General features: G+C 43.7%; 1 long non-coding RNA gene across 1 annotated transcript; it reads left to right on the forward strand.

The window, feature by feature from the left end:
• Positions 1-1,600: 1,600 nt before the first annotated feature.
• LOC116355386 (uncharacterized) lies at positions 1,601-4,166 on the forward strand. The gene is made up of 2 exons (XR_004204404.1): positions 1,601-2,162; positions 2,441-4,166. It is a non-coding gene; the product is annotated as an uncharacterized LOC116355386 (long non-coding RNA).
• Positions 4,167-9,483: the final 5,317 nt, after the last annotated feature.

The following is a 9,483-nucleotide window of genomic DNA, read 5'->3' on the forward strand; positions in this document are numbered from 1 at the left end:
ACATAATAATAGAATATTGCACCATATCAAATAAAAATAAAAAACAATGATGCAAAACTGTGGCATCTCACTTTAAACATTCAACTGGTCCCTCTTTTCTCTCTCTTCTTTATTGCCATGTTATAACCAGCAGCACACAGCAATGGTGAACATATTTTGCTTTTATGAGAGATTTGCATTCAGAAATGCAAACTGCCTCACTTTCGAGGGGCTGATGTGGTTTCTTCTCTCAGTAATTATTTGTCTCGTTTTCGAGGAGACCCTCTCAGAGGGAACGGATGTGGCCACTATGCAGAGTCTCCCTGTCATGACTTTAGTAAGCCGTGGGTAGACAGAGGCCTTGTTCTTCCACCAGCTCAGAGGATCTGCAGAGGAGGGGCTCCTCCAAATAGGATCGGACCTCCATTATGGCATCTGCTGAGGGATTCCTTTGTGCGCATCCCCAGTTGCTCTCTCTTCAAACAGCATCTAAACAGCAGACGTTTGTGGCACTACTGCTGGTGCTTCTGCTCCATCTGATCCCTCTTCTTCCTGTTGCCCTGGTGCTTGAGCCAGCTGGCTGCTGGGGCTGTCCCTCCCTGCTGCTGAGGTTATTATTTTTTAAAAAGCCTCATCAATCGCTCTGGCATCACTGAAGGCTAACTTCTTAAACCTGGGGTCAAGTGCAGCAGTTTCTGACAGCACATGATTATATTCCATTCTGTGGAACTTTCTGTCCATTGATGAACATAGGGTGTTCAGTAACTTATTAGTTCAGGTTCATGTTTTGTCTACTACATTCCCATCTGCTGCTCATATACATATATAATACTGGATTAAATAATGATGTAGTAATAACTGCTTACGGTACCTCTCTCCACTGATCTCCACAGTGACCTGCTCGAAGGGTTCCAGGACTCTGCACACCTCCTCCACCACCTCCCATTCCTCTTGGGTCAGAGCATCAACAGGTGCATTGACAATGGCCAGGGTAGAGATGATGGCATCCTTTGACTCAAGAAACCGCTTCAACATATAAAATGTTGAATTCCACCTTGTAGTGCAGTTTTGTTTAAGCCTCAGCTCAGGCATCCCCATCTGGCGTTGTGTAGACTTTAGTTTCTCAGCACCTACTGTGCTCCTGTGGAAGTATTCCAATATTTTTATAAATAGATTCGGCTCTTCTGATATGCGAGTCGGCTCCCAACGTTTACCTAAAAGAGCCAGCTCTTAGAGCCGACTCATTCGTGAACGACCCATCACTAAAAGATGTTATCGGCTACTCCTGATAAAGTTGAGTAGCCGATATTCAGAGCTTAAACATCCAGATTTATTAGTCACAGGAATCAGGACTAATAAAGCTAAAGCAAAGGCTTGCTTTACAAATGGTGGGTCTCATAAAATTCCATTGTGGGCTGACATGATAGGCTACATGTCACATCTACACCCACTCCTCCCCTTCGGCATTCAACATTGCTGGTATACTAACCACAGTTCCTGGGATCCATCATTACGCACACCTGGCATCGATAATTACGCGCACCTGCATGTCATCATGAGGCACACCTGGACTCCATTACCTCACTTATTACCTCCCCTATATCTGTCTCTCCCTTAGGTTCTTTCCTCAGTCAGTATTGTTCCTGTGGTTATGTGTAGGTGCTAATGTTATCTTGGTAAATGTTTGTTCTTGCTTCTTGACTCTGTCTCCGTTACAGAATACTGACTCCAACAATGGAGGCAGCAGGAAAACAAAATATCTCCCAGATGGTCGACGAGCCCCTGCTCGTCAACATCATGACAAGCTGACTCAACTGGGGATGGCTATGGAAGAGGTTCATTACGGCACCCCATCTAAATGCCGTGGCTACCTACTTCAGTGCTCCCTCTACTTCACGCACCAGATGGGAGCCCCCACCACCGAGAGGACCAAGATTCCCACGGTTATTTCTCTGCTGATTGGGCGGGTGTTGGAATGGGCCACGGCTGTCTGGGATAGGAGAGGAGCTAGATTCATGAGGGGTTCATGGCTCTGTTCAAATGCATCTTTGATCACCCAGAGGGCAGAGAGGGGGGTGAGCGCCTACTCCAATTACGGCAGGGGGACCATATGGCTGCTGAGTACGCGCTCACCTTCCGGACAGTAGCAGCATCCAGCGGTGGGAAGGTTCCTGGACATGCAGGTATTTCTCGCACTACCCAATCCGTCTTTGAAATGTACTGCGGCGCAGGATGTCACTCGCTATGCCAAATCTTGTTCTGCATGTGCCCAAATCAAATTCCCCCGGAACGCTCCAGCAGGGAAACTCCTTCCCATGCCTCAGCATCCCTGGTCCCATCTTTCTATTGTCTTTGTTACTGATTTCCCCTCTGATGGTTTCACCACCATTTTGGTGGTTGTGGATAGATATTTAAAATCCTGTTTTTAATCCCTCTTTCTGGTCTCCCTACTGCTCTCTAGATCACTGATGCACTATTCCAGCAGGTCTTCTGACTTTCTGAAGGACATCGTCTCTGACCGTGGCCACCAATTCACATCATGGGTATTGAGCGCCTTTATGGAAAAACTGGGGGTCACGGTCATCCTCACTTCCGGGTATAGGCCTCAGTCCAATGGGCAGGTGGCGAGGATGGACGAGGAGCTGGGGAGGTTCCTGAGGAGTCACCGGCAGGGAGAGTGGGCTCGACTCCTTCCATTGGCTACGTCACTCCTCCACTGGGTTGAGCCCCCCCCTTCCAGTGTTTTCAGCCGGCCCTGGATCCATAGCCCCCTGACCAGACCAACGCTCCTGCGGCAGATGGTTCAGGCACGCAGAAGTGTGGCGCGACGCTCACGTGAGACTCCAGCGGGTTCCGTTGGAGGACATTCTGGATCCCAACATCTGATTTCCACCTTAACCAACCGACCCTCTGGTCGGCGTTGTCCTGCGGCTGGACCCGTGCGTCGGGTGTACTGTCATGTCTACTCCCACTCCTCCCCTCCAGCGTTCGACGTCACCAGTATACTAACCACCGGTCCTGGGATCAATCATCACACACACCTGCACGTCTTGAGGCACACCTCGACTCCATTACCTCACTTACCTCCCCTTTATCTGGCACTCCATTAGGTTCTTTCCCCAGTCAGTATCGTTCCTGTGTTTATGCTACTGTTATGTTTCGTTCCATGTTTTATTCAACGTTTCACCTGCACCTCGACTCTGTGTCTCCGTTACACTACAACCCAGTAAGCACGAGCTGATGTCTTTCTTTTGGTCCAGACCAGACATCTTTTTTTTGTTTTACAAACGGTAGGCTTACCACAGATGGGCATTCACAAACATTTTTTGGTGCAGTTCGGACTGGCCTTGATTTCCACATCCACTGCCATTGGTTCAGATTTGGTGCGGACCAAAAACCAATCATAGACATCTGTTTGCTTCAAGTTTTGTACGGTCTAGACCAGCCTTGATTTGGCCCAAACATAGATAAATAGAACCAAAAAATTGCCTGATTTCAACATCTGGAAAATACATATTTTAGACATCTTTTCATTGTCATTTTGCTTACTGAAATGTTTCTAGTTTCTGGACTCTCCTCGGGTGGCAGAACGGCAAGGACCGCCCCTGGTCTGATTATCATAAACTGAACTTTATTTTGCACCGGATCCTGCTGCCTTCTGATACTACTCCAACAAACAGTCCCTACGACAGATCAATGTTTTATCAGTCTGAGAACCCCATAGCATTAAAATACTGAGGGACTGGGCTCCACACTTAAAGACTTGGTGAGGCTGGTGGTAAAGTTCAGAAGCATCTGAAATGATTTAGTAGGCAAACGTGGGCTCGTGAAGAAGCACGGTAATTGATGGGCCATGAGAAGGCTGTGTGAGTTAAATCATGTCAAGATGGCCACGCTTGTTACTCTTTGATCTCTTGTGAAGAAAAGTTAGTACACCATGAAATCCGGGAAGATCAAACTGTTTTAAAAGCCATGATGTGTTTTCAGTGTCACTAAATGGATTAAAACTACACAGTAGGAAAAAGTTTGCAATGACATCTTCATGTTCAAGTTGTATACTGGTTGTTAAGAGGATATTTTGTCTGACTTTTTAGCAACCAGAAAATATTTCTTCATCTGGTTTTAACCTGGATATCTGACGAGTACATAGTATGACATCTTGATAGAGAGGATTAATCATTGCCTATCCATAATGTAGAATTTGAAATCCTATGGTTATTTAGAATTGATTTATAAATGTAGTGAGATAAAAAGATGTACCGAGTACAAACCAGGGGATTCCACTTGTTTACAATGGATGGAATACAGACAAAATAATGATTCTAACCTGATCTATTCTATGGACCACATTGATTGCATTTACACAGGATGCCCAAATCTGATGTTTGAACCAATTATTGTTAAAAGATCTGATTGGTCAAAAGACCAATAATTGGGCAAAAGATCAGAATTGGGCTGCCTGTGAAAACACAGCCATAGAGTTCATGGTAATTGTCAGAATTACATAAAGGGGATACAATCAGCATTCAAAGCCCCACGCCTTCCTGGTTCTACACACTAATCGTTATCAGAAGGAAATCGCTCAGTTTTGACGAATTCCAAACAGGAAAAGCTGTCATGCATAGGTGTAATAGGTGGCAGGGAAGTCAGGCGCAGGAGATTCAAATGGAGTGTAAAATGGAGTCTTTTAATAAAGTCCACAGAGTATGCTCCATAACACTAAATGTACATAAACACACTAACATGGGTATGAGGACCCGACGCACACCTATACAATAATCACACTACACTGACAATAAAACAATCTCTGACAAAGACATGAGGGGAAACAGAGGGTTAAATACACAACAGGTAATGAATGGGATTGAAAACAGGTGTGTGGGAAGACAAGACAAAACCAATGGAAAATGAAAAAAGGATCAATGATGGCTAGAAGACCGGTGACGTCGAACGCCGTGCACCGCCCGAACAAGGAGAGGCAACGACTTCGGCAGAAGTCGTGACAAAAGCACAGATGGGGAAGCTAAAAAAAAAATCTTTCTCTGAGTGTGTATTCCAAATATGTTAACAATTCTTCATCCTGTTCCCACACGTTCCATATACATGTTTCAGTGGGACAGGGCCCTTGAAAAATAATCCTGAAATTCCTCAACAAGCAGGTAAAGGGTGAAGCTGCACCTAGACACTGATCTTGGGTCAATTTTCCATTTCCCCCACTAATAGTTAAGGTTAAGTTGGAGGGGAAGCTGATCCTAGATCTGTATCTAGTGGAATCTTCACCCCGGAGCCAACAAGCATCAATGTTTCTGAGAGTGAGGCTATTGCCATTAAAAATTTCACTTACATCTGTAAGTACATATGTACATATGTACATTTAAAAGTCTGTTACATTCATACATTTTATTTTCAAATAAAATATCAAATTAGAGTAAAATGGAGAACAGTTATTATTGCTACAATCTGTCACTTGCACTTACCTTAGCCTTTTCAAAAGCTTTAGAATTGGCAGTGAACATGTTCAAAGTTTTCTGACACCACCAACAGAACTCTTTAACTTCTCAGTATGGGTTACAGAAACATTTGACTTTCTCCACTCTAAAAATGAAAAGGTTCCTGGAGTGTCCTTTAGGGGTTCTTCAAATTAAAACTGTGGGAGTGTATGATTGTGATATGTAGTTGTTTAGCTACCTTAGTTGTATGCACAGTAAGTGGCTCTGGATAAGTGTCTGCTAAATGACCAAATTGTAAATATAAAAATGAACACTTGCAAAGCACCCTGGGTATTATTCCAATGAGCTCTGCCCCCAAACAAGACCAAATTTGGCAGGTCTGGATTAACCTAATGTAGCACGGGTAAAAGAAACGGCTGAAACTAAATTACCCACATTCTGGTCAAATGTCGGGGAAGGTTCTCTTCTGGACTGTTGTGGAGGAGTTAAGATGCAGTGTCACCTTGTTAATATTCAGGATGGAAACAACTTCAGAGAGCAAGATAGCAAGTGTTATCTAGCATTAATGGAATCTCTGCCAAAGAAGACATCAACAAAATTGGTATGTGGTGTCTGTTGACTTTGTGTCAAGAATTTTATCTCAAAGAAAAACAGACAATATTATATATCAAATTATATCTTTCATCTTTTCACACATCCAAAAGCGGAAGTCGATTCATAGTCTCTCTTCCTTTTCCACTGGAAACCATATGTCTCCAATTTTTGCCAAATGCTGAGGGTGGGACCAAATTTGAACCGATCATAGACGTCTATGTTTGGGCCAAAACCCGACCAAATCTGAACAGATCATAGTCTATGTTTGGGCTAAATAAAGACAGGTCCAGATGGATCAAAAATCTAAGTCTGTAGACATTGAAATCAAGACCATGGCGGACGGAACAAACATCAACCAATAGTCAATGTCCATGGATGTCCTGCATCAGTCAGTGCTCACTGGGGTATATCATTTTGGCCAAATCAAATCCATTTTGGGGCCAAACCTAGGCCGGTCCAGACCAGACCAAAAATCTAAGTCTGTGGACTTTGAAAGCCAGGCTAGGGCGGACTAAACAAATATCAACCAATAATGCTCACTGGGGGTACGTCATTGTCTTTTTGTCTATCAAAAGTAGGCTATAACTCAAGTCAACTATTGTCTGATGAGTTCCATTTGTGAAAAAGACAGAACGTTAGGCCAGAGTTTCCCAAACCTGGTCCTCTGGACCCCAAGGAGTGCATGTTTTGGTTTTGGCCCTAACACTACACAGCTGATTGAAATGCTCAAAGCTTGATGAGTAGTTGATTTGTATCAACGGTGTAGTGCTAGGGCAAAAAAACGTGTCCCCTTTGGGGTCCCCAGGACCAGGTTTGGGAAACCCTGCTTTAGGCGATAGTAGGATATAGCGCCCTCCTCTTCAGAAGTGATTTCGTTTTATCACGACCACTTAATTCGAGACACAGGTCCTTTTAAAGTCAACATTTGGGGAAGGACAGAAGTGGAATTTGTGATTTTAGGTCATGAGTCATTGACAAGTTGCCAACCATTACATAAACCACTCCCAAACCAAACATAAAGATTAAACTCTTTAAGGAATGTGGGACCGTGAGGTCTGATTTAAGATGTTTATGTTAAAGGGTCCTATGATAATCCATCATTTGAAGACTGTGAGAGCTAAAAATGCTTCTCTTCTAGTTTGGTTTGCGAAGTATCGGATGTTAGACGGATGTTAGATACTTTTTCTCTTGTCATTGTGTCATGCCTGATTTCCATTGTCAGGCAAATTAGTACATGTAGATATGTGAAGTACAGTCAGGTCCCAAATTATGGCAACCTTGATAAAGATGAGCAAAAAAAGACTGTATAAAATAAACAATACAAATACTGAACCCTATTGTATGAAGAAGAAAAACATCTAATTATATTATTTTATACGAATACAACTGCTCAGAGAAAGAGATGCATTAAATAAGATAGGGGTCAAAATGATTGGCACCCGTTCGTTATCAATACCCCTCATCTAGGCAACTTGCCTAAATGCAACCTGCCTAAGTGACTACAGACCCGTAGCACTCCTGTCCGTAGCCATTAAGTGCTTTGAAAGGCTGGTAATGGCTCGCATCAACACCATTATCCCAGAGACCAATTTGCATACCGACCAAACAGATCCACAGATGATACAATCTCTATTGCACTCCACACTGCCCTTTACAGTGGAGGAACACCTATGTGAGAATGCTATTCATTGACTACAGCTCAGTCCCTCCTGTACTCCCTGTTCACCCACGACTGCATTGCCAGGCACGACTCCAACACCATCATTAAGTTTGCAGACGACACAACAGTGGTAGGCCTGATCACCGACAACGATGAGACAGCCTATGGGGAGGAGGTCAGGGACCTAGCAGGTGGTGGCAGAATAACAACCTATCCCTCAACGTAACCAAGACTAAGCAGATGATTGTGGACTACAGGAAAAAGAGGACCGAGCATGCCCCCATTCTCATCGACGGGGCTGTAGTGGAGCAGGTTGAGCGCTTCAGGTTCCTTGGTGTCCACATCATCAACAAACTAGAATGGTCCAAACACACCAAGACAGTCGTGAAGAGGGCACGACAAAGCCTATTCCCACCTTGGGAAACTAAAAAGATTTGGTATGGGTCCTGAGATCCTCAAAAGGTTCTACAGCTGCAACATCGAGAGCATCCTGACTAGTTGCATCACTGCCTGGTATGGCAATTGCTCAGCCTCCGACCGCAAGGCACTACAGAGGGTAGTGCGTACGGCCCAGTACATCACTGGCGTTAAGCTGCCTGCCATCCAGGACCTCTACACCAGGCGGTGTCAGAGGAAGGAACTAAAAATTGTCAAAGACCACATCCACCCAAGTCTCTCTACTGTCTCTCTACTACCGCATGGCAAGCGTTACCGGAGTGCCCAGTCTAGGACAAAAATACAGACTCCTGAACAGGTAATCAAATGGCTACCCCCAACCCCTCTTTTACGCTGCTGCTACTCTCTGTTTATCATATATGCATGGTCACTTTAACTATACATTCATGTACACATGTACATACTACCTCAATTGGCCAGAACAACCAGTGCTACCGCACATTGGCTAACCGGGCTATCTGCATTGTGTCCCGCCACCCGCCACCCGCCAACCCCTCTTTACGCTACTGCTACACTCTGTTCATCATATATGCATTGTCACTTTAACCATATCTACATGCACATACTATCTCAATCAGCCTGACTAACCGGTGCCTGTATATAGCCTCGCTACTGTTTTTCACTGTCTTTTTACTGTTGTTTTTATTTCTTTACTTACCCATTGTTCACCTAATACCTTTTTTGCACTGTTGGTTAGAGCCTGTAAGTAATCACTTCACTGTAAGGTGAATAAACTTTGATTTGATCTTTATCAAGGGTAACAATCATTTTGGACCTGATGGTATGTGATCTCTTATACTCGCACACGCATGAACACACATTCACACACAGCTATATAATGGCTCATGTAAAATAATACAATTGTGAAAAGTACTTCTGGAAAAAGGTTTAAAAATCTCATTGTCACCCAATTCAAAAAGCAATGAGTAGTCACATTGAAATATACATGTCAGCAATTGATGCAGTGCTTATCAGTACTTATCATAAGTACTATTGTATGTACTCATTGTAAGTCACTTTGGAGAAAAGTGTTGACTAAATGGCATATACACTATATATATATATATATATATATACAACAATATGTGGACACCCCTTCAAATTAGTGGATTCTGATATTTCAGCCACACCCATTGCTGACAGGTGTATAAAATCGAGCACACGGCCATGCAATCTCCATAAACAAAAATTTGCAGTAGAATGGCCTTACTGAAGAGCTCAGTGACTTTCAACGTGGCACCGTCATAGTATGCTACCTTTCCATCAAGTCAGTTTGTCAAATGTCCTCCCTGCTAGAGCTGCCCCGGTCAAATGTAAGTGCTGTTATTGTGAAGTGGAAATGTC

This window comes from Oncorhynchus kisutch, linkage group LG20 (genome assembly GCF_002021735.2).
Source record: "Oncorhynchus kisutch isolate 150728-3 linkage group LG20, Okis_V2, whole genome shotgun sequence".
In the NCBI taxonomy this organism is placed as follows: Eukaryota; Metazoa; Chordata; class Actinopteri; order Salmoniformes; family Salmonidae; genus Oncorhynchus; species Oncorhynchus kisutch.